The following is a 26,069-nucleotide window of genomic DNA, read 5'->3' on the forward strand; positions in this document are numbered from 1 at the left end:
GGTGAGAATGAATATAATCTCTACATCTTAAATTTCTCATTGCTCTACAGGAAATAAATTGCACTTTAAAAGTCCACTGGAGTTAAGTGGCTCAGCTGGTAAAAAATCCACCTGCAGCGTGGGAGATCTGGGTTCCATCCCTGGGTTGGGAAGATCCCTGGAGAAGGGAAAGGCTACACACTCCAGTATTCTGGCCTGGAGAAGTCCATGGACTGTATGGGGTCACAAAGAGTCAGACACAACTGAGCGACTTTCACTTTCACATAAAGGAATAATATGAGGCCATTAAAAAGATGTGACTTCCCTGGTGGCTCAGACGGTAAAGCATCTGCCTACAATGCGGGAGACCCAGGTTCGATCCCTGGGTTGGGAAGACCCCCTGGAGAAGGAAATGGCAACCCTCTCCAGTATTCTTGCCTGGAAAATCCCATGGATGGGGGAGCCTGGTTGGCTACTGTCCATGGGGTCGCGAAGAGTCGGACGTGACTGAGCGACTTCACTATTACTATCACTATTAAAAAGATGAGGATACTCTGGGCCATGACAAAGTGATAGCAAACTCACACCCTAACCTAGATGACTGTGAAACTAGGCATGTTTTTTGAGGAAAGTGTTTCAAGCCATTGGACAGCAGGCAGCTTGAACAAAGAAAAATAGGAGGTGAAGCCCAGGTACCCACTCTTCAGCCTGTAGACACTTTATAGACCACAGGCCAGAGATGCATTAAGAGAGCGCCTCCCTCTGAGATGCTGAAGCAGGATCAGCATCTGGGGAGTTGAGGCGTCTGGAGAGGAATGAGTCAGTGCGTGGGGTGGGGGTGGGGGTACCCTGAGCATCCTTGGTTGAGGACTGAATGTTCAGGGTGAGACTCCGAGAAGCCTACCAGAGAGAGTGGATGCTACAGGGCACAGCCCTGCACAGAGTGATGGAAAGCATCAGAGTGGAGGCGGGGAAAGCCCACATTCCTGGACTTCCCTGGTGGTGCAGTGGATAAGAATCCGTCTGCCAATGCAGGGGACACGGGTTTGATCCCTGGTCTGGGAAGATTCCACATGCCACGGAGCAGCTAAGCCTGTGCACCACAGCTACTGAGCCCACACTCTAGAGCCCTGCACATCTACTGAAGCACGGGTGCCTAGAGCCTGTGCTCTGCAACAAGAGAAGTCACTGCAGCGAGAAGCCTGTGCATCACAATAGAGTAGCCCCTGCTCACTGCAGCAACAAAGCCTAGCACAACCAAAAACAAATAATTTCAAAAACCCCCATTTGTTCATTCACTCATTTAACTTGATTTCTTCTATTCCCCATCTTGTTCCCCCCAAAAGGACATGAAATGACAGCCAAATGCTGGAAATAACCCATCAGTTATAGAATGTAGAAACATATTGTGGTACAGTAAGTATAATTCCATACAACAATAAAAATAAATTTCTGCTACATGCAACAACATGTATGAATATCGCCAATGTAATGTTGAGTGAGAGAAGCCAGAGATAAAAGAATTTATATTGTCCAGCTGTATTTATATGTAAGGTTCAAAGACGGGCAAAAAGGACAGACGAGGTGAGAAATCAGGATGGCAGTTACCTGCAGGGAGGAGGCAGTGGGCAGCGATTGGGAGGGACCGTCAGGAGGACCCAGGCTCTGTCAGACTTGCATTTGTCCTCCTGGATTTAATTACCCCAAGGAGTTTACTTCATGATAATTCATGGAGCAGTACGCTCATAAATGACACACTTTTCTCTGTAAATGGTATGTGTCAATAAAAAAGTGTCAATTAAAATTGGAATATTTTACAGAGATCAGAAGTTAGACTAAATCATGGAGAAAATGGGGGCTTATATTATAAATTTAAGAGTACCCTTTTTTGTGTTTCTTAGTAAAATCGATATTAGACAACTTTAAAGATGGCAATTAAAACTTGAGGGGTTTCATCTCTTTGAAAGATCTTAAAAGTGTGGGTTTTTACATCGTATTAGAACACACATAATATTTACCATCTTAACCATCTTTAAGTGTACAACCCAGTGGTATCAAGTACAGTCACACTGCTGTGCAGTCAAGACCACCATCCATCCCCATAACTCTTCCTTTTGTAAATCTGAAACTACACTCTGCTCTCCCCAACCCCCTGGCCACCACCACTCTACTTACTAAGATTTGGGCTGCTCTCAGTACCTCATATGAGTGGAATCAGACAGTACATCCCCTTCTGTGTCTGGCTTATTTTACTTAGCATCACGTCCTCAAGTTTCATTCATGCTGTAGCCTACTGCACAGTCTCCCTCCTTCTTAAGGCTAATATTCCATCGTAGAAATGTGCCACATTTTGGTGATCTATTCACCAGTGGATGGACCACTTGGGTGGCTTCATCCCTTTGAAACACTTCAAAATATTGTGTGTTTATTTAGAGAAACATATACATGTCCTTTAAAAAGAGTCTAGGAAGTGACTTACAGAGATAGGGACCCACATGTAAGTAGTGGTAGATGAAGAGCCTGGGTAGCATCAAAAGATAAGGTTAAGGATGACGTCAGCACAGACAGACACAGGCTCCCAGGGTCTGCACAGGTGCTGGAAGGGGTGGGGTGGTCACAAATTTGGCTCCTAGTGTCCTAAAAGCCAAAGGAAAGAGGGAAGCAGAAAAGTTGAAAGAGGCACATAGACAACAAGACGTTATAATACAGAAGATGTCCCAGTTGCTCAAGGGGAAGGCCCGCTTTTCCTGGAACTGATGCTGGAGAGTAATATTCCCCATGGTGAGACAGCGAGTGACATAGGGCATGATGCCTCAAAGACATTTCAGCAATGCTAACATATATAATGTAAGTTTAAAACCAATGTCTTTTTAAAGTCTCCCATTTCAGGGCAAGAACCAAAGCAGAGTCGACTGAGAAAGGCTGCTGGAACGATGATGTATGAGAGCAAAGCCTTCAGACGGTTTGGCTTGATCCAGTGATCTAAGACCCGTATCCTCCAAGTAAACTACTATGGATGTCACTAGGCAACAAATCACTGGGATGCAGATAGCCTATCCTGCAAATTTGACCCAAGCTATTTTCTTCCATAGTCAATCAAACCGAAGGGCAGGGTTGATATCCTTTTCTTAAGTTGATGTGTCTAAGAAGACTTGTTCTTTTTTAAAAGTTGTAAAATGCTGTATTTATTTACTGACTGCGCTGTCTTTGCTGCTGCAAGAGAACTTTCTCTATTCGTGGTGCATGGGCCTCTCGTTGTGGTGGTTCTCTTGTTGCGGAGCACAAGGTCCAGAGCATGCAGCCTCAGCAGTTGTGGTGCTCAGGTGTACTTGCCCATGACATGTGGGATCTTCCTGGATCAGGGATCGAGCCCGTGTCCCCTGCACTGGCAGGCAGACTCTTAACCACTGGGCCACCAGGGAAGCCCAGAAGATTTGTTCTTGAAGAGATGGCCACCCCATCTCAACAGGAGTGGGCTGAGGGGGGAATCTGTGGCCAAGCCCAAGATTTCCCTCTGGAAACGGTCATGGGTCTGCTTTGACACAAACACCAGTAGCTAAGACTGTAGCCCCCAAGTTTATGCCACCAAATAGAACCATGGTCATTTCAACCTCTTGCATGATGAGAATATGTGCAGCCCCATCATAGGAGAGGAAATGCTCTCAAAGAGGATTGAAACCTTCACCCACTACAAAGGGTCAGGGACCCCTTTCCTGGGGAAGGTAAGGAGAACAGGTAAAGCGTGAACTGCCTGCAGGGTATCCTCACGCTTTTGATTTACTTTGACTCCTGCCAACTAATCTTAAAAATTTACCTCTTTGTTGGGACTTCCCTGGCTGTCCAGGGGTGAAGAATCCACCTGCCAATGCAGGGTACATGGGTTTGATGGGCTCGATCCCTGGCACGGGAAAGAAGATCCCACTTGCCACAAGGCAACTAAGCCCACACACCCTAAAGCCCATTGTCTGCAACGAGGGAAGCTGCCTCAATGAGAAGCCCTTGCACCCCAGCTAGAGAGTAGCCCCGCCCACTGCAACTATAGAACGCCTGTGCACAGCAATGAAAGCCAAGTGCAGCCAAAAACGAATACATAAAAAATTTAAAATAGATCATCTCTTTGTTGCTAACAGAGGGGTTTACGTAAGGGATAAATTAAGAGAAGTTAACTAGTTTTCAGTTGCTTACTCATCCACATATCTGCTGACCAGTGGAAGAGGGAGCTCCGAGTAGAAGACCCTTGCTATTTCAATGCACAAAAAGAAAAAAAAAAAAAAAAGAATTAAATCAGATATACTTCTTTCCTTCAGGGAGTTGAGCCTAATTTACAGGTTCCTTCTTTCATTGACTCAACAAACATTCATTTCACATCTTTTTTGTGCCAAGATCTATTTATATCACAAGGCAGATTGGATCACATGCTAGGCTGAGGCATCACCAATACCCTAACGTCGCTCAGAAGAAGGAGTAATTAATCCAGACAGGGAAGAGAGAGGGGTGATCAGAGAGAGCTTCAAGGAAGAGGTGACATCAGAGCCGGACCTCGAAGGATCAGTAAGATTTGTTTTACAAAAGAGCTCGCCATAGGATTTCTCTAAGTAACAATTACTTTTCCCAGTGCCTTTCAATTACCCCTGGACTGATTTACACACCCTTTTAGAAACACAGTTGTTGTGAAAATTAAACCTCAGTAATCCCTCCCCAGGGTTGAGTCCCCCTTAGGAGAAATGCTGACACCTGCTGATTTATTTCTGTGTACTTGTTCAGCACCTTGAGAATTTCAGCTTCAGTCAGTGCAATGGGGATGGTGAGACAAAGTGGGAACAGGAGATGAAACAGAGAGTAGGAGAAAAGCCGACAGCTGAGAAGCGTAGAGTCCTGTAATGATGCCTGGGGCCAGATAAACGGAGTAAGCCTAAGCTTTAGATGTGCAGGGCTGCCTCTTCAGTTAGAAGGCAGGAGAGCTGAGAAATGGATAAGAGGGGCTGATGGTCCCGCCTGGAGAGCTGATGACGGAGGAACCAGGGAAGCTGGATACCTTCACGCGCTAAGCCCTTTTCATCTGTGATTCCACTATTCTGAGATAACATCTTTAAGGAGTTTAGCATGCACCCTGGCAGATAGCACTCCTTAAGCTTTAGCTGCTGCTGTGGCATCTCTTCAGCTTCACCTCCTAGTTCCAGAGGAGATTTCAGGAATTCAACCAGTTAGGCTGAAGCAGCTGCATGGGAACAGCTGTGTATCTGTACTGACCAGGGTACCGCAAACCCTGAGGAAATCTCCCATAGACCAGCATTTTCAGCGAGATCCCTGAGGAGTCCACAAGCATTTTCCCCTTCTGTATTCATTTACTGATATTCTTCTTCAAAAATGTGAAACAGGTATGTTGCTGTCCCCTAGTTTTCTTTGTGTGCATTGGAAATGGCAACCCACTCCAGTGTTCTTGCCTGGAGAATCCCAGGCACGGGGGAGCCTGGTGGGCTGCCGTCTATGGGGTCGCGCAGAGTCGGACACGACTGAAGCGACTTAGCAGCAGGCTAACTATCTGTAGCCTTGGAGCTAAGGAACCACCTCAACTGTTGAGTTTTTAATGGCGCACATCTCACTGGGGTTCCTCAAAGTATTCTTGGGGTCCAGGAGTCCTCAAGTCTGCAAGATGCTACATTAGGCTAGTAATTACCTTGGAAACAAGCTGTCCTTGAGCCAGTGGAGACATAAAGCCCACAGGGACAGTTCAGTTCCCCTGGAGTCAGTAGAAAGGCCTCGTTGGCTAATTGCAAGTTTGAGACTCTCTGCATCACTATCACAGCAGCAGGGGCTGCCAGAGGATTTCCGTTAATCCCCCGAAGGGACTGTCAGTTAAAAATATGGGAGACCCTTGTAGGTTAACGATTACTCAAGAAAGCAGGTTTGCTTAACCACAAAACCAAGCCAGCTTGCTTAGCAATAAGACCATGTGACAGAAACACGGGACATGTTCCAAAGCAATCAAACAAGGGTGGCATGGGACCCACATCCTGCCCAGTGGGCTCAGTGAGTTAAAGATCCCTAGGACATGCTCTGTACACACATAAAAAATGATAATTTGTGAATCTAGCTTGACCATGTAGGGACAAGAAAATTTCCCTGCTCAACCTGGAGGAGGAGCTGATGATGAAAGCATGATGTCAATTCAAGAAAGAAAAGAAGTTCTTCTCCCCTCCCTGTTCTTCCTTCAGTTACAAACCTGTAGCTCAGTAAGTTCTCGGGGCGTGGCACCCCCTCACCTGCCCGTTTATAAGCCTCACAAGCATCCTATTGTAATAAATCACTTCTTATCTATCACTGCCTCTCGCTGAATTCTTTCTGCATTGATACATAAAGGAGCATGGTATTGAAGCTCTTCAGGGCCCCCCATATGACACCAAGAGGCTTCATTAGTCCCCGAATAGGTCCCCATTGCTGTGTGTTTGTCAACGGGGGACTGTAATTCCCTCTGCCAGGTCACATCCACATAACAGTGTTTAGGATTCAGGGCAAAGGGTTAATAACTATACTGAGTGCAAATCTGTGTGTGTTTGTATCAAACCTCAAAATCCCAATGGCTAAATGGACAAGAAACATAGGAAAATAACTGTCCAAGTTCCATAAAATAAAATATAAATAGTAAACATTGACAGTTACCAGGAAACATGTTCATACTTATTAACAACCAAAGACACATATGTTTTTAAAAAGACCTTCTGCACCCTAAATTGGCAGCTGGCTTTATAAAGGCAGCACCTAATGCTTTGCAGGGGAAGGGGCACACAGGCACGAACAGACAAAGAGTGGCGACAGCCCTTTGCAAAAGCAAAATGGCATGTTGGGGCAAGATCTTCAGAGATAAGCATTCCCCTTGACTCAGTCATTCCAGAGCCGGGTCTTAGCCAAAGAAGGACAAAGTCAAACGCCACAGAAACGTCCAGTGATGGCGTAAGTGGTGGTGAAACAGCCCCCTGGCACAGTCTCCAGTCACCATGAATGAACAGGAGGACAGCACAGCCACGGGAGGAGCGCTTAAGCCACACCGTCCCTTAAGAACCGGCAGAATTCAAAGAGCTTGTGCATGACAAGAAGATATGAAGGTTCACTTGCCAGGAGACACAGTCCAGAGAAGCAGGAACTTTGTTGGTAGAAGTTGGGGTTGGGGGTGGGGGGCTTTCCTTTTTTTTTTTCATTTTTCCCCCCAAATTTGGTTTTATAGTGTTACTTTAGTTACTCAGGGCTCGACCTGGTCTGTCTGGCTCCAACCTGAACTTTCTATCCAAAGTCTCACAGCCTCCCTTTGCTCTTGGGAAGTGACACTCTGGTTTTCGTCCTCAAGGGAGAGAATTCTTCCTTCAGGGGCATTTGCTTTCACGCTAGAGTAGCTGTTGGTTTCCCACAAAGCTTCCCCAGACTTCCCTAACTCTAACCCTAACCCCAGCTCGCCTGAGGTCGGCGTCTAACTCAGGCTCCCAGTGCGGGACACAGTCTGGCATGTAGTAGGTGGCCGGTGCCTAGTAACGCCACCAAATTGGACCCTCGAGGGTCTCCTCCCCTTCCCGGCTCCCTAAAGCTGCTGATTTACAAGGTGGGGCAGAGAGGCGGGCAGAGACCAAGCCGTGGTTTTTGCCCCCATTTCCTGAGTTCCCTACTCTGCAGCGTGCTGTTTGCTGGCTTGTTTTCATCACGATATAAATTCAGAGTTAGAAATTGCTGAGAGGCAGCCTTTCAGAGGAAAAGAAAAAAAAAAAAAAAAACACTTGGCAAATCAAGATGCAGGTGGTGGAAGGGGCAGCTGAGGGTTCCGCAGCAGAGGACAAGAAGTTTGAAAATGAAAAGGAAGATGGCAAGTGGAGGGAATAGCTTTGGGGAGAGCCCTGGAGGGAAAGGCAGGGGTCAGAGTGAAATTGGGCCCTTCCAGAAAGAGGAAAGAAAAAAACACAGGCTCAGGCAATTTCCTGCTGAAATACCTGTGGGGATAGCAAGCCATTTTTTTTTTTTTAAACCTGAGCAAAATCGTCAAGCCTGGCTACATTTATCATCTAAAATTCCTTCTGGAGGCTTCCTCCAGCTCTCCCTGAGACTGTCATTCATTACAAGGTGGAAGGAGGGGAACTCACCAAAACGTCTGTAAGCAGGTGAAAGAAGTGAAAGCATTAGTCGCTCAGTTGTTTCTGACTCTTTGCAACCCCATGGACTGCAGCCTGCCAGGCTCTAGGCAAGACTACTGGAGTGGCTTGCCATGCCCTCCTCCAGGGCATCTTCCCGAATCCGCGTCTCCTGCTTTGCAGGCAGATTCTTTACCATCTGAGCCACCAGGGAAGGCCTGTAAGCAGGTAAGGGGTCTCTACATACTGAAACACATGGCAAAATACTGATATTGTTTTTTTTTTTTTTTCAATCCTGTTTTAATCCAACTCTATCGGATTATATCTAATGACAGGAATTTTCTCCTATCACAATGAGGAGGCCAGGCTTTGCTGAAGGAGTGAGACCCGGGTGGCTGGCTTTCTCTGAAAGCCTCTTTTTGCTGCATCTCTAACATCACCAGCACAATTTCATTTCCAATCTTCTTCTATGACATTTCTGAAGGAAAGACCGAGGTATGGAATAACGTGACAAAAGAGGTTTTGTGGTTTCCCCCCAGGGCTGGAGATTAGAAAAAAATGTATTTTTAAACCAGAGAAAGTGAGTCGCTGTCCTTCTATGCAGGTTGACTGCTTGGAGCCCAGGGCTCAGCCTGGGAGACAGGGCTCAGCCTGGAGCCAGTGCATGCGAGCCTCCTGGCTGCCTTGTCAGCCTCATCCCCATGATTGTCTTCACCGTGTTGTGGATACACCAGGCATGTTCATGACTCAGGGCTTCTGCTCTGCCCTCCCTTCTACCTGGGCTGCCCTCTTTTCTTCCTCTCATAAACACCTACTCAGTCTTCAAATTCCGAGTCTTCCTCCTCCAGGAAGCCCTCCAGACACTCTCAGGCAGAACGAGCTGCTTCCTTCCGAGGTGCACACAGCTTCCTGTACCAAGACTCTTCTCCGGCTCCCTGGGAGCTTCAGTGGCAGGGACCGGTCTTCTGAGTTTGTTCATGGAGCCCAGTCCAGGGCCTGGAGCTGCAGGGTCAGCTCAGGGCAGGCTTTTGGAATGAATGAATGCCCCGCTCCCCTCCCCCAACCTCCTTCTTTGTTGAAGTTCATTCACCCATTGAAGGGAGGAAGCCTGGCATCCAGGGCCTCTAATCTCAGGATGAAAGGCACGGCTGGCTCTTCAGAAGATAAAGCATTCATCTCTCTTTTCCATTTTTCTTGTGCCACAGGAGCTCTGAGAATCCTGCCATATCCATTGCGCCCCGGTTCTGTGTTCCTCTCCGAAAGATACCAGTTTACCCATGTGAAGGCTCTGCGGTGACTTTGTCTCTTGAGGGGTTTTTTCATCTTTAGAAGCTTTCAGGGGATCCCGACACACACTTTGAAGTGCCCTTTCACACACGCCTGCCAGGAAGTAGCCACGATATTTTAGATGTGAAGCGACTGTACTTCAGAGGGGCCTGGGGCTGGGGTCCACTGCCAGGATTGTCCGGCACTGCCCCTGTCCCATTCCCAGCACAAGGCGTTGGGCAGAGGGAGCCAGGCGCTCCGAAACTCTCACTGCCGTCCATGCACTCTCTCCACTGGGCCCCCGGGGCCCCGCTGGCCGATCTATCTTTGGCTTAGAATCTGGGAATATCTCCCTTTTGTTCAATGCCATCCAGTTTACTAAGGAAATATGTTCATTGATTCCTTTCACTCTCAGCATCACTCCACGGAGGGAACAACACCTGGCATCTACTGAGCATCAGCCACATGCCAGGTGCCAGGCTAAGGATGTCACAGAGAGGAGCCCCCATCCCACCCCTCCGAGCAGGCCCCCGTCACCACTGCACAGGTTCCTGGCCTGTGGCTTAGGGTGGAGTGGTCAGGGTGGGCAGTAGAAGCAGTGTCTGCCACGTCTCAGAGTTGCTCAGTGGACGGCATCTTCCTGCAGCCTGGTGTCTCCCTCCAGTGGTCCCTTCTCCTCCAGGTGGGAGCAGGAGCTTCGGGACCAGACAGACTGGGCTCTGAACCCTAGCAGCATGGCTAGATTTAGGCACAGTATGGTATTACCCAAAGCCTCAGTCGCCTCACCCATCTAGTGGGGAAAACATGAGTGCCTCACCCTTCAGCACTGTTGTAGAAGTTAATTGAAATAGTGCTTAGAGAGCAGTGTCTGACAGAGACACGTGCTCTGGGTGTCTCTCTGTGCAGATACATAGCTACACGGACAATAGATAGACAATAGGTAATAGAGACATAGATAATAGGTAGACAAATGGATAATATATAGATGATAGATAATACAGATACATGGATAATAAATAGATAGATGATAGATTTTTTTCATTGTCATTTTTATTGTCTCTCTGTATACCTTCCCCTAGAATTTGACCTTCAAGGTGAAACGGAGCAGCAGGACCCTGTGGTCCTTGCCCCTCAGCCATGTCCTCTGCCTGCCTTTTGCCTTGGAAAACTTTAGCCAAAGCATAAGTTTAATCAGAGAAGGGAGAAATGGGGAAACAAAGGAAAACAGTCGAAGGAGACTAAATAATAATAATGCAGTCATTAAGCACAGTCAAGGACCTTCAGTTCTCTCTCAGGGGCTATAGATAATATCCTGAGCCATATCCTGTGAGCTGTCTTACAGACACCAAAACACCAGGGGAAGGAGTTAACTACATCATCACCAGACTGCACCCAGGACTCGAGCTGCTACAATTCTGAGAACTGACCTCAAAGAAATGGGAACAATGGACCCTGGAACTGAAGATTAACTGTACCTAAAACAATCAAGATGATGCTGGTCAGACCACTCACGACCAATTTGAAGACGACTGTCAGAGACGACTGTGCTGTTTTTTCATGTAATTCCCCCCACCCCCACCACACACACACACACACACACACACACACAGACTCTGTCTATAATACTCTCACCCCCTGCTTGTCGGGGGAGAAGGGAGTCAGCCTTTGGACAGATGTCCACCACCCTCCCCCACAATTGTCAGCATCTGAAATGAAGCAAACTTCCGTTTCCACCAACCTGGCCTGTTTACTAACTTTCGAGCAGCGAGCAGCTGGACCCCACCCCGCCCCCCACCGCCCACGCAGACCTTTCGGTCACAACGGGTACAATTTTTGTTCAACAGATGTCAGCACCATGATCTCTACCAACTGCTAATCCTCCCCCTGAACTCTGATCCAGCCTTTTGGATCATAAGTCTCAAAAAAGCACTGATGGAATTCCTGCTAAGTACGAGACCTTTTCTTTGCCCCCAGGAAGTTCATAGTCTATGGGTGAAAAGAACATGTAGATTGATAGTTTTGAAAAAAAAAAAAGTAAGTGCTGTAAGAGCACAGAAAACGGGCGATTTTTGAAGCTAGGAGAAGACAGGGAAGACTTCTGCGGGACATGGTTGTGAACAGGACAGTGATCCAAGTGGAGGAGCTCGCTGGGCAGAGAAAGGGCTGAGAGCGGAAGAGCAGCCGCGGCGCTGAGTGTCAGTTACCGTCGTGCGGTACTGCAGTCGGGACGATGGGAGGCGGTGGGAGATCACCTCCTGGTCATGGAGGGGCTTGTGTATCCCATGGAGTTGAGTTTGGATCTCGCCGTGGTAGCCAACAACCCTCAGACTTTAGTGTGCTTAGGCAATCACCCAAGGAGCTTAGTAAAATGCATGTTTCCAGTCTCAAACCTGGAGACTCTTTTATTGAATTTTGCAGCAGTGGGATGCACCAGGAGCCACAAACTTCAAGGTTCACATTGGATGATCAAGAACCATGAGGAGGTGGGGGGGAGGTGGAAAGGGGTATGGGACACATGGTATCTGCGATTTAGAAAGATAAAGAATTCTGTTTCATATGTACATTTCAGTTCAGTTCAGTCGCTCAGTCGTGTCCGACTCTTTGCGACTCCATGAATCGCAGCACGCCAGGCCTCCCTGTCCATCACCAACTCCTGGAGTTCACTCAAACTCACGTCCATCGAGTTGGTTACCATATGTAAAACAGATAGCTAGTGGGAAGTTGCTATGTAACACAGGGAGCTCAAACCACCAGCCCCCTCCCTGCTCTGTAACAACCTAGAGGGGTGGGGGGAGGGAGGTAAGAGGAAGGGACATATGAATACTGACGGCTGATGCACATTGTTGTTTGGCAGAAACCAACACAACATTGTAAAGCAATTATCCTCCAATTAAAAAAATTTTTAAAAATGAAAAAAACTAAAAAAAGAATTCTGTTTCAGAACTACGTCTCAACCAGCCACTCCCCGGCAAGCACTACAATCTCCAGAAAATATGATGCTGTTTCTCTGTAGTCATGATAGATTATCTTAACAACTTTTATTCGATTTTATGTATACATACAACGTGCATTTGTCACACTAGTATAAAATAAACTTATGTCTTCTCATTTGGACAGAAAAAAAAAACAACAACTTGAACCTGCTAGAGACAACCTCTGAGATTTTAAGTAGAACATGCACTTTGAGGCAATTTCAGCTATCAAAACATAGCCTCCAAACATGAAGCGAGCCCCAAAGGGCCCAGAACTGCAGAGAGTTTCCATAAAATTTATGCGTTTTATTTTAGGAGCGCCGGGGGCATTTGTAGCTTCCCTCCCAGACAAGTAGGGTGTATGAAAGATGTGGTGGGGAGAGGTGGACAAAACATTCAGGCCAGACCCCAGTGCTACAAAGCAGAGCTGTTTATGGGGCTATGAGCTGATTCACTCACTCCTTACACAGTGATTAGTGGGCTCTCCGAGCTGGTCCTGTGCAACACAGGCGAGGTCTCAGGGCAGCAATTCATTAGAAGGAGACAGACAGGAAGAAGATGCTCTGGACAGGAACACGAGGCCAGCTCTGAGGACCCACCCTGTGCTCCTCTCCAGCTGTGACCTGACTTTGCTCCTTAAGGCATTTGCAGGAGAAGGGGGAGGGTGGCCGTTCTCTTGGGCAGTAAGGTCCTACATACAGGTTCAGTGCAAAGTGACGATCCTAATTCATCAAGAGCATGTTTAACATCTACAGTTGTTAAGAAAACAAATGTGTGTAAGCCTCTAAAAAGATTTCCAATTTTACATGACTAAACTGTTGAATTTTGGAGATTAGTGGGCTGAGTACCTGTCCTGTGAAAAGAATTCACTTACAGGGACGTCTGCACTCCCCAGACGAGAACAAAGGGAGGGCGAGAAATAGTAAATCACAGACTTTGAGCTCTAGGAGTGTTCCTCAGAGGAGACCGGATCTAATTCCATCATCTGAGAACACTGATATCCAGGGAAACCAACTCTGACCACACAGCAGGTTCAAGGCAAAGAGAGAAGTAGGCAGTGGTCCTAGTGGACCAGGATGAAACTCAGAGGTGTACCACGTCGCCGTGGTTTCCAGACCGTGGAGTCAAACGTGCCGTAGCAGCGACTGGGCTCAAGGGGTGAGAGAAAAGCGTTTAGATATTCAAGATGCTTTGCCCTTAGGAGCTTACTCAAATAGACTGAGAATTTAAGAAAATAGCCCTGAGTGATCATTTGGAGGAAGTACATATACAGACTGGTTCATTTTCTCAGTAATACAATTATAAAGCCACGCTCCACATCTCCAAAGATAACATTTATGTATGTGTGCTAAGTTGCTTCAGTCATTTCCCACTCTTTTCGACCCCATGGATTTAAGCCCCCCAGGTTCCTCTGTCCGTGGGATTCTCCAGGCAAGAATACTGGAGTGGGTTGCCAGTCCCTTCTCCAGGGGATCCGACCCAGGGATCAAATCTGCGTCTCTAATGCCTCCTGTGTTGGCAGGCAGGTTCTTTACCACTAGCGCCACCTGGGAAGCCCAAGATAAAGTTTATGGGTGCGGATAAATCAAACTCAATCCCACATCAACCAGAAGCAGAGAACGCTGGCCCTCAAGGCCCCTGGGTGCAGAGGAAGTGGCTGACCAGGGCCAGCCAGCTGGCCGGCAGGAACAGAATCCCAGGCAGAGGATCAGAAGCACCAGGTCTCCTAACTGCTGTCACAACCCTGCTTATTATGGGTTAGAGGCATGCCAAGATGTGGGCACCTCAGCCCTTGAGGGCCCAGGCCACTTACCCCAGTGTGGACACAACCAGACCTTCCAGGAAGTTGAGAGGGCACCTATATCAAGAGGAAACGGACTCAGCCTGTGACCCCTCGAGTAGGCTCCAGCCAGCAACCCACCTCTTTCCCCTCACGGGTGAATTCAGAATGAACACCACCTCTGTACCCTGCAGAGCAGCCTGGTGGGGTGAAAGGAGACATGTGCATGGAAGCCACATGGTTCACAATGGACAGAAGGGAGGGAGTCAGAGCCTGGACTGTGTGGTCAGCAAGCCTGGGTTCGAGTCCCGGGTCTGTCACTCAGCCAGCTGGTCCTCGCGGTCACTACATTTCTCTCTACTATGCTGTTTGCATCTCTTAAGATGGAGCTATTACACCGTCCATAACTCTCAGGCCAGCTGTGAAGATAAACGCAGACAGAAATGCCTACTTCCTAGCACTGACCCTGGCACATAGCAAGTGCTCATTTAATGCCTCCAGCAGATGGCAGCTATCAATGTTAAAAGTATTATAATCCCACACCGCCCTTCCTCCTCGTAATTGAATTTGTACTCAGCTTGACACAGTAAGGAGATGGGAGGCACTCAAGCAGAGAAGCACAGCCAGTGGGTTGGAATCCATCTAATTGCTCGTTTCACTTTATTCTACCATTAATTGGTAACATGGCAAGGTTCAAAGACCTAATGATTAGTATTAGCTTTCCCTGTTGGGTAAGGCCGGCTATCTTCCCACTCCACCTGGCTCAGTCATTCACTAAGAAATGGCCTGAGCGGCAGCTGTCCCATCTGTCAAATGCGGAGGGCGCTCGGTAATGATCTAATGCCTTGGGGCAGGGAGCACAGTGCTAAAGGCACTTATCAGCCCGCTGCCGGCCTCAGAGGCCCTTGTGGGCATGCAAACCTTTCCGGATAGACGCGGAGGAAGCTAAGTGCCAAAAGGTTAAAATTAGCTGCCCTCTTCCTAGACTTCTTGTTGGAGAGAGAGTCATGCGCTCTCACGTCTGGTGCTCCCTCGCCATCTCAGCCCTGCCCTTCCAGCCTCTAATAGTCACCCTCCCCCATTCCAGATAGAACTAAAATGCCCGTGAACTGTAAACAATTTTGTGAGCGTTGGGAATAGGCTTCAAAACACGGCAGAGGGTCCTCTTAGAGCAGCGGTCCCCAGTGTTTTTGAAACCAGGGACTAGTTTCAGGGAAGACAATTTTCCCATGGACTGGGATGAGGGCGATGGTTTGGGGATGATTCAAGCGCAGTTCACAGCAGGGTTTACACTCCTATGAGAATCTAACGCCATCCCTGATCTGACAGGAGGCGGAGCTCCAACAGTAATGCGAGTGATGGGGAGCGACTATAAATACAGATGAAGCTTCACTGCTCACCAACTGCGCACCTCCTGCATGTAACCCGGTTCCCACCAGGCCATGGACCAGTAACCGCTCTGCGGCCCAGGGGTCGCGGACCCCTGTGTTAGAGGGCCTTGTCCCATTGGACTAGCCACCACAGTCACCCCTCAGTCCAGCTGTCCATTTTTCAGAGGGTTCCACCAGCCCTATCGCACTCTCAACAGAGAAATTCTGGGGCGAACCCCCTGGGCATCATTTCTCAGTGACGCCAGCACACTCAGAGGGCCCTGGGTTCTCTCCTATCTTACAGCCTGTGCCCTGCATATTGCGATGTGGGGTCTGGTGAGCTGATGTTCATTTCCACTACAACCCTGAGAGTTCTTGAGAGCTGACCTTCAATACCTCTTCATCTGCCTCCACTCCGGCCCAGCGGGTAGGTAGCAAGGGGCTTGGCACAGATATGTGTATAAAATAAATATATAGATACACACACATATATATATATATACACCACTGATCCTTGAACAACTCGGGGGTTAAGGGTGCCCACCCTCCCAGGGTTGGAAAATCCACGTTTGACTTAGAGTCGGTCCTCCGTATAGTAGGCTCCTCCATATCTGAGGTTCCCCCACATCCCCAGATTTCAACCACTGTGCATCGTGCAGTACTGGAGGATTTACTACTGAAAAAAATCCACCTCTAAGTGAACTCTCGCAATTCAAACCCACGTGGTTCCAGGGTCAGCTATATTATCGCTATAAAACGAATACGATTCCATATTGCACCTGATGTTTTCAGAGATTTAAATGTTTGGTTTCCAAGGACACCGTGCTCTTCTCTGCAAACCCAGGCTTATTTCCTCCGGCATCCTCCTCCCTCCTCAGCAGCCAGCACAGCCGGGGAAGGTGCTGGGTTCCCAGGATGCACTTGGATGACACAGTCCTGGGGCAGGATGCGCTGTAGCAAAGACCCCCAGCCTGCTCATTTCACAAATGAGGAAACCAGGTCCTGGGAGGAAAAGAGGCTTGGTCAGCATCATTAGCCTCTAGAAGCTTCCCTCCCAGCCCTTCCTCACCGACAGCACAGAGAGCCTACGCTGTTACAAAGGCCTTCTTAGCAGTTCAAAAAGAAAATCTTGTCAAACCTTTCAGAGCAGGATGGCAGTCTGATAGATCTAGATAACCCACTTTTTTTTTCTTTGCTAAGAAAAATCGAATAATAAGGCTAATTCCCACTGATCCTGTGGATAGGTGAGGTCTGAGTTTACACTTCAAGGGGTTGGAGCTCAGAGAAAAGATGATGTACCATTAAAATGGGAAGTTTGGCAGATACAAAAAAAAAAAAGAAGCACATACTTCAGGGATTTGCAACTACAAGAGACAGGAAAATCGGCCTCATTAATGACAAAATGCAGATGCTTTTCTTCTCAAGCTGAAAAAAAAAAAACAGAGTAAATTACACCGGAGCGTGTAAAGAGGGATGTGAGAACCCTCTTAAAAATGTATGAAATCGCAAGGAAAAGATTGATCAGTTGGCTCCCTTGGCATTGAAATGTCGGTTAGTTTTTCCTCTCTCTTGCATCAGACAGGTGGTGATTAATAGAATACAACAGACAGCGGAGGAGCTGGTACTTGTAAAATAGGCACAAAGAGGAAATGACAGAGGAGGGACGTAATAAGAATTTAAGTCTGAAGGTAAGAGTAAAAGAAAACAGATGAACTATGTTAACATGGAGCCTGTGAAAGGGAGGGAATCAGGCTGGATACGATGACCACAGGGAAAGAGAAGGCCTTCCTGAGCAGTGATGCTGAGAGTGAGTAGAGGTTAACAAGAGAATATTGAAGAATAGGGAACAAATATGTTTTAGGCAGGAGGAAGTGAATGTTCAAAGGCCCTGTGGCAGAATCTAGTCAGACTGGAAACACTGATGGAGTTATGGAAAGAAGACAGTATGGAGGGAGCTCAGGAAATACTAGGAATGATGAAAGAAGAGGCTTAAGACCTGGATCTCTGGCTCTAGGGTCTAGATCAGTGGTTCTCAAATTTGGGGATCTCAGGAGTCCTTTACACTTACCATCTATCGAGTTACCATAATAGAAATTAAAACAGACAACTTTTAAAAATATACATTTAAAAATAAAAATAGGGGGCTTCCCTGGTGGCTCTGAATCTGCCTGACAATGCAGGAGACATAGGTTCAATCCCTGGTCCAGGAAGATCCCACATGCCACAGAGCAGCTAAGCCCATGCACCACAGCTACTGAGCCTGTGCTCTAGAGCCCAAGAGCCGCAACTAGTGAAGCCCGTGATCCTGGAGCCTGTGCTTTGCAACAAGAGAAGCCATGGCAATGAGAAGGTACACCTCAGCTAGACAGTAGCCCCTACTCACTGCAACTAGAGAAAAAACCTGCACAACACGGCCAGGAGACCCAGCACAGCCAATAAATAAATAAATAAGATTATTAAAAATAACAATAATAAATTCATGACATAAATTAATGTTAATAATATTTTCTGCAAAAAATATTTTTCCCCAAACATCACCAAACATGTAGTGAAAGAGGAGCCCTGTGTTAACGAGTCTTTTGCAAACCTCTCCAATGTCTGGCTTTAAGGAAAGACAGTTGGATTCTCCTCTCTGTGTCTGTGTGGTCTGCTGTGATATGTCTGGGGTTGAAATACATGATAGGAATCTGGCATCTACCAAAATCTTGTCAAGTGGTGCTTTCTTAATGGTCAGTTGCAAAAAAAAAAAAAAAGCCGGAATCAGATCAATGAATGTTTCAAAGCAGGTTAGGAAAACCTATTGACCTCTCCGACCCTTCCAGTGGATCTTTTGCTTATGCAGAATTTTATCCCATCATGTGCTGGACATTTGAATACTGGTTTATACAGATCTTCCAATGCTGAGCACTTCCTTATAGGAAACCAGAAAATTGCTTTCATTAATAGCACCACTGATCTCATCAGAGAAAAATCTTTAAACTTTGCAAAGCTGTTAAGCTCGTCACGGTGGCAGATACAAATTTCCTAAAATTCTAATTTTTTGTGTAAACATTCTAATTTTATCATTGGCGGCAAATTGCTGTTGGTTGGTTTCCTTGAAAAGAGAAACTCACTTCATTTAGTTTCAAGAAAATGTCTGCCAGATGCCCAAATCGGGATAACTGTAGTTTGCCTGCCAATCGTTCGTTCCATGAAAAAAGAACTTTCCAATCATGCCACGACAAAAGGGGCTAGTTCAGCTTGCAACCCAAACAATCACACACAGCAGAAGCACTTTAAGCCGACTTGCCATTTTGCCACAGGGAACATTAAAAAGAAGCATACTCAACGGCTGAGATTTAATTAAATTCATCATCTGTACAGTTTCATCAAGGACTTGCTTAAGTGAACCTGTTTGTGTGTGTGTGTTTGTTTTAAACTGTGAGCAAGTGCGAGGCAGTGAAGAACACAATAACTACTAATGCCGTTTGGCATCACTGTCTTCAGGGGTGCTAAGGAGCCAGCAGTTTTACTCACCATTGCTTTTACACTTTCTCTGCAAAAGTCAACACGATGAAAGGTAAAGAATGTCTTGGTATTATAATGATGATAACAGTTCTTTCCAAGACACCCCACACACGTATCCTGGAAAGATCTCAGAGAACCCTGGCGGTCCAAGGACCTTACTTCCAGAAACACTGGCCTAGATTCGATCATTGGAAGACATTTAAAATGATTTTATCTGTAGCCCATGAGAAAATGAAAAGATACAGGAAGGGTTTTGAAGCAGAAACCTAATCCAGTTAGATTTAGGTTTGGAAAGGATCACTGGGGCTGAGTGACATGGATGGAGAAAAGGACTGGGTGAAGGGGAAAGAGTTAGCCAAACTAAAGAGCACGGTGACCTGGATGAGAATTAAGAACCCTCATAGCTCAGTGGGTAAAGAATCTGCCTGCAGTACAGGAGACCTGGGTTCGATTCCTGAGTTGGGAAGATCCCCTGGAGAAGGAGATGGCAACCCACTCCAGTATTCTTGCCTGGGACATCCCATGGACAGAGGAGCTTGGCAGGCTACAGTCCACAGGGTCACAAGAGTTGGACACATCTTAGTGACTAAACCACCACCACCACCACCTAGGAGGTGAACTCAAGAGGACTCATTGAGAGTTCCTGAGAAACTCCAAGGTTTCTGGCTTACGTACCAGGATGAACTGAGAAAAGAGCTTAAAGAAATCAAGCCTGTAATGCACAGCGCACAGTGCCTGGCTCTCAGTAAGAGCTGGTTGAGAACCAGCCGCCCAGACCGAGACAGATCACCAAGTCTCCAAAGTCTCCAGGTACACTGACCTCTACTGGCTGTTCCTAGAAAAGCAGTCTCAGGTAGTAACTTAGTATGATTAGTGAATGGCTGAGAATGAACGGTTCTATGACAACCTACAAGACCTTCTAGAACTAACACCCCCAAAAGATGTCGTTTTCATCATAGGGGACTGGAAAGAAAAAGTAGGAAGTCAAGAGATACCTGGAGTAACAGGCAAGTTTGGCCTTGGAGTACAAAAGGAAGCAGGGCAAAGGCTAACAGAGTTTTGCCAAGAGAACACACAGCTTCCAACAACACAAGAGAAGACTCTACACACGGACATCACTAGATTGGCAACACCGAAATCAGAATGATTATATTCTTTGCAGCCAAAGATGGAGAAGCTCTGTACAGTCAGCAAAAACAAGACTGGGAGCTGACTGTGGCTCAGATCATGAACTCCTTATTGCAAATTCAGACTTAAATTGAAGAAAGTAGGGAAAACCACTAGACCATTCAGGTATGACCTAAATCAAATCCCTTATGATTATACAGTAAATGTGACAAATAGATTCAAAGGATTAGATCTGATAGACAGAGTACCTGAAGAACTATGGATAGAGGTTCATGACATTGTACAGGAGGCAGTGATCAAGACCATCCCCCCAAAAAAGAAATGCAAAAAGGCAAAATGGTTGTCTGAGGAGGCCTTTCAAATAGCTGAGAAAAGAGAAGTGAAAGGCAAAGAAGAATAGGAAAGATATACCCATCTGAATGCAAAGATCCAAAAAAGGCCAGGAGAGATAATGCCTTCCTCAGCAATCAATGCAAAGCAATAGAGGAAAACAATAGAATGGGAAAGACTAGAGACCTCTTCAAGAAAATTAGATATACCAAGGGAACATTTCATACAAAGATGGGAACAATAAAGTACAGAAATGGTATGGGCCTAACAGAAGCAGGAAATATTAAGAAGACATGGAAAGAATACACAGAAGAACTATACAAAAAAGATCTTTATGACCCAGATAACCACGATGGTGTGATCACTCACCTAGAGCCAGACATCCTGGACTGCAAAGTCAAGTGGGCCTTAGGAAGCATCACTACAAACAAAGCTAGTAGAGGTGATGGAATTCCAGTTGAGCTATTTCAGATCCTAAAAGATGATGCTGTGGAAGTGCTGCACTCAATATGCCAGCAAATTTGGAAAACTCAGCAGTGGCCACAGGACTGGAAAAGGTCAGTTTTCATTCCAATCCCTAAGAAAGGCAATTGTCAAAGAATGTTTAAACTACCACACAATTGCACTCATCTCACATGCTAGCAAAACAATGCTCAAAAATTTCCAAGCCAGGCTTCAACAGTACGTGAACGATGAACTTCCAGATGTCAAGCTGAATTTAGAAAAGGCAGAGGAACCAGAGATCAAATTGTCAACATCCACTGGATCATAGAAAAGCAAAAGAGTTCCAGAAAACCATCTACTTCTGTTTTATTGACTATGCCAAAGCCTTTGACTGTATGGATCACAACAAACTGTGGACATTTCTGAAAGAGATGGGAATACCAGACCACCTTACCTGCCTCTTGAGAAATCTGTATGCAGGTCAAAAAACAACAGTTAGAACCAGATATGGAACAACAGACTAGTTCCAATTTGGGAAAGGAGTATGTCAAGGCTGCATACTATCACCCTGCTTATTTAACTTATATGCAGAGTACATCATGTGAAATGCCGGGCTGGAGGAAGCACAAATGGGAATCAAGATTTCCAGGAGAAATATCAATAACCTCAGATATGTAGATGACACCACCCTTATGGCGGAAAGTGAGGAAGAACTAAAGAGCCTCTTGATGAAAGTGAAAGTGGACAGTGAAAAAGTTGACTTAAAACTCAATATTCAGAAAACTAAGATCATGGCATCCGGTCCCATCACTTCATGGCAAATAGATGGGGAAACAATGGAAACAGTGACAGACTTTATTTTGGGGGGCTCCAAAATCACTGCAGATGGTGACTGCAGCCATGAAATTGAAGGACTCTTGCTTCTTGGAAGAAAAGCTATGACCAACTTAGACAGCATATTAAAAAGCAGAGACATTACTTTGCCAACAAAGGTCTGTCTAGTCAAAGTGATGGTTTTTCCAGTAATCATGTATGGATGTGAGAGTTGGACTATAAAGAAAGCTGAGTGCCGAAGAATTGATGCTTTTGAACTGTGGTGTTGGAGAAGACTGTTGAGTCCCTTGGACTGCAAGGAGATCAAACCAGTCAATCCTAAAGGAAATCAACCCTGAATGTTCACTGGAAGGACTGATGCTGAAGCTGAAACTCCAATACTCTGGCCATCTAATGCAAAGAACTGACTCATTTGAAAAGACCCTGTGTTGGGAAAGATTGAAGGCAGGAGGAGAAGGGGATGACAAAGTATAAGATGGTTGGATGGCATCACCGACTCGATGGATATGAGTTTGAGCAAGCTTTGGAAGTTGGTGATGGACAGGGAAGCCTGGCGTGCTGCAGTCCATAGGGTCGCAAAGAATCGGACACCACTGATCGACTGAACTGAACTGAACTGAGACTGAACCACTTGCCCTCCAAAAGATATCTACACAAAGGGTGGTTTGGTCAGTGCAGTTAGACCCTCCCTGCTCTAGATAAGAGATAAGAGGCTGGAGAGAAGAAAAACACCATGATGGAGCAGGAAGAAGAAAACCTCACATGGGATTTAGAGTAAGGTCTCTCTTACCTAGGACTACCTGTGCAGGTACTGCTCAGCAAGCTGCAACAATCAAAGCAGCTCAATCATTAAAGGCTCACAGTATAATCCAGACCATTAGTATCAAGTTGGGCTTGGAAACAAAGGAAACAAGATTCCACTTTTCTTCTGCCCTCCGAGGGCCCACAGCTGGGTTTCTAAGCCCCCGCCCAGCTCCAGCACATGCCTTCAAGTAGGGAGTCCCACCAGTCCCAAGTCCTCTGAGACTTGAAGCCAAGCTGCCCTCTCACAGGTCTGACAGGCAGGCCTTGGCTCCCTCTTTCCCTTCCAGAGCAGACTCATTGTAGAAACTTGGAAAATACAGCTAAGCTTGAAGAAAAAATTAAAATTATGTATGACTTTACATGGTCATCATTCTTAGTGTGTTTCCTTCCCATACGTTCTATGCACGTAAGCCATATATTTTTTTAAATGAATTGGCACTATATGCAAATAACTTTCAAAATATTTACTACATAATCTTATAGATATTTTAAAATATACTGGTAACACCTAAATATTATTCTTTCAAGTATTATTATTAAATGATACTTGCAATCCTTTCTCTGATATTATTATTAAATGACATTTTCAGGTGTCTCTCCTTTTCAAACACCTTAGGTGTTTCTCTGGGGTTTCTACATGATTTTAAATTCCTATAACAACACCTAAATACCAATAAGAATGTGGGTTTAAACCATCTCAGAGAATGACATTCCCTTCCGTCTGCATGATGGTTTACATTTACCACAGCTCTTTTACGTACATTAATTTGAAAATCAACATGTTAAGAATATTCTACTAAATGTGTCCATGTGCTCCTATAAGATCTGTCAAACAGTAATAATAACCCATCTCATTATGCAACTGTGAGGATCAAATGGGAAGATGGACACAGATCATGATAATAGCTCTTCGTGACTGGCTCTCACTATGTGCCAGATGCCGTGCTCTGGATTTTATGGCACCTTCTGATGCGCTCTGTGAAGCAGACAGCTATTACTAGCTCACTTCAGTGGGTGAGGTTAACTGGATGCTTTAACTAACTTGCTGATGGTGACATAGTTAATAATTGCTGGAGCCAGAATTTTAATCCAGATTCATCTGACTCCAAACCCTGGGCTCCTGATCCCTGCTGTGTAAGGAATTCCCAAACAGGGAGCACTAACTGACAGATTCTTGGAGTCCAGGGACTTGCCCTTTCCCCATCCCGCTCTACTGGTATATGAGAGTTGCTTAATAAACGTGGGCCAATGGACGCAAAAGACAGGCTCAGTGTGAAAAGCACATAGAGACGGCTCTCTGTGGAAAAAAAAAAGACAAGGCAAACCACAAGATCCTGAAACAAGTAGGTTTAAAATAATTAAAATTTCAAACAAAGGAAACCAAATCCTAAGGGGAGAAAAATGATTAGGAAAGAAAATAATATCTTTAAAAAATGAACCAAAGAGATATCTGAGAACAAATCCAAATGAAAAAATAATTTACTATTACCAGTGTTTATCCTAGGTTTGCAAGGATGGTATAAAATAACCCGATGAAAGATGTCTAGCAAAACCAACCACTGACATCATACTCAGTAGTGGAGTGTTAGAGGCATTCCCTTTACAATCAAAGCAAGAAAAGTTTGTCCATAATCATTAGAACAAAAAGACCTTTAAAGAGAAGCAAAAAGTATTAGAATTAGAAAGAAATTAGAATTAGGAATTAGAAGAAATAAAACTACCATTCTTAGCAAACAATAAGACTGAAAAATTCTACTATATAAAATTGAATAAACTTCTGCTTATTAAAAGGCAAACCCAAATAAGGTAAAAGGCAAATTACAGCTTGAGTGAGCTTAAGTATAGCCCACATAACCATCAGGGAGTTTTAGTCCCAGCTAAACAAAGCATTTCTACAAATCAGTAAGCAAACAGGAATGGCAAACAATATGAATAGGTAATGCAAAGAGGAAGCGATCCAAATGGCCAAAAATCTATGATAAGATCATCAATCTTATTAATGATCACAGCGATGCAAATTAAAACAATTTGACACCACTTAATATGTATCAGATTGGCAAGTGTTAATAAGTTTAATAAACAAGTGTTGGCAAGAATGTTGGAAATGGAAATACTCCTATAAATAAACTGGGTGGGGGTGTAAGTCAGCACTATCGTGTTGGGGAGTAATCTATCGATATTTATTCTTTGAATGGATGTTTACTGCACTGCTTTAGATGCAACGGCTATAGCAGCAAACCAAACGGATAAAGTCTGATGTTAGAAAATGACCCAAACCAAAGCTCCGCTCTTTCCCACTTCTAGGTAACTATCCCAGAGAAACGCCTGCATGCGTGCAGGGCATTCACTGCAACGCTGCTTGTCACGGCAAAGATGAGAGCAACCTGGCTTTTCCTTAGAGTAAACTAACAAGGAAGGGATAGATAAACTGTGGCTTATTAAATGAAATATTATGCAGCAGCTAAATCATATGGATCCAGCATAGATCCAAATTAATCATACTGGATAAATATCAGAAACATAAGGTTAAACAAAAAGGCTGGTTGCTAAAGGATACAAGTACAATACTACATCACGTATATAAAAATTGACAAGAAAAAATAACCACATGTATATACTGTGGGAAAGTATATACATATACTTAGCAAAAGTTAAAAAAAAAAAACCCACCAAAAGTGGTTCCTGGGGGCATTGGGGAGGGGGAAGAGAAGGGATGCTATATCTGGAAATGATTTCTTTAAAAAAAAAAGAGATCTGAGGTAGATAAGACAGCATTGTTTACATCCACAGAACCTCAGAAGAGTATGTAAATATGTACTATATTGTTTTCTGAATGCTTAAAATATTTCATAATAATTTTTTTTTAGTTTTATAATAGGAAAAGAAAAAAAAACAGACAAATCTCCAGCCCTAGGTCAAGCCCCAAAGAAATCCCTGGTACTCCTGGGTGTCCCCCTCTTCCTGCACCAGCCAGCCCAGCCTGTGCGCTGCAGGCCAAGTACCTCGCAGACGTGGTGACAGCTTTGAAAAGCAGTTCATCTGTCTGGCCTTGACTTCTGCTCAGCACAAGGAGAAGCAGCAGGCAGAGGGAGGCAGGGAAGTGAGCCTGTGGGGACGAGAGGTGAGTGCATCTCTTGCACCACCTGAAAAGCGAAGGGACATTCGCTTTCCCTCCTGCAGCCTCCCAAGCAGCCTGGCTTGCCTGTCTTCCTCACCAGGACCTGACAACCCAGCTCATTTTCGTGGTTTTCAACAATGACACGGGTCAAGTATTTAATCCAGTCTCAAAGCACAGCTTACCAGCAAAGAGCTTGTAATAGCTATGTTAGATTTTCTGAGTATGTGTTTGATTGACGGTCATAAATCCTATTTCTAAATTACATGAAACTGCATGCTCGTGGGCAACCGGCAGCCTCATCCCTTGCCCCACCCCCATTTCTTTCCCTCCCTTCCTTGGAGTTCTACCCATCTGTGATCCATGAGCTCCCCCTTCCTGATTTATCCCTCTCCACGTGCCCACTCCTCATCAGCCGTCATAGGAGAG

At 45.5% G+C, this 26,069-nt stretch overlaps 1 protein-coding gene, 2 long non-coding RNA genes and 1 other non-coding gene across 4 annotated transcripts in view; 2 read left to right on the forward strand and 2 right to left on the reverse strand.

The window, feature by feature from the left end:
* TTLL11 (tubulin tyrosine ligase like 11) overlaps positions 1–26,069 on the reverse strand; it is a 262,192-nt gene that overhangs the window by 85,211 nt on the left and 150,912 nt on the right. The gene's annotated exons all lie outside the window — the stretch shown is intronic.
* TRNAC-ACA (transfer RNA cysteine (anticodon ACA)) lies at positions 302–373 on the forward strand. Its single transcript has one exon. It is a non-coding gene; the product is annotated as a tRNA-Cys (tRNA).
* On the forward strand, positions 7,993–9,371 carry LOC129623503 (uncharacterized). Its single transcript, XR_008700573.1, has 3 exons — positions 7,993–8,318; positions 8,426–8,585; positions 9,296–9,371. It is a non-coding gene; the product is annotated as an uncharacterized LOC129623503 (long non-coding RNA).
* LOC129623504 (uncharacterized) lies at positions 16,278–18,126 on the reverse strand. The gene is made up of 3 exons (XR_008700574.1): positions 18,066–18,126; positions 16,828–16,903; positions 16,278–16,480 (listed from the first exon to the last, which is right to left on the reverse strand). It is a non-coding gene; the product is annotated as an uncharacterized LOC129623504 (long non-coding RNA).

The sequence above is a fragment of the Bubalus kerabau genome, chromosome 11 (genome assembly GCF_029407905.1).
Source record: "Bubalus kerabau isolate K-KA32 ecotype Philippines breed swamp buffalo chromosome 11, PCC_UOA_SB_1v2, whole genome shotgun sequence".
NCBI classification, from domain to species: Eukaryota; Metazoa; Chordata; class Mammalia; order Artiodactyla; family Bovidae; genus Bubalus; species Bubalus kerabau.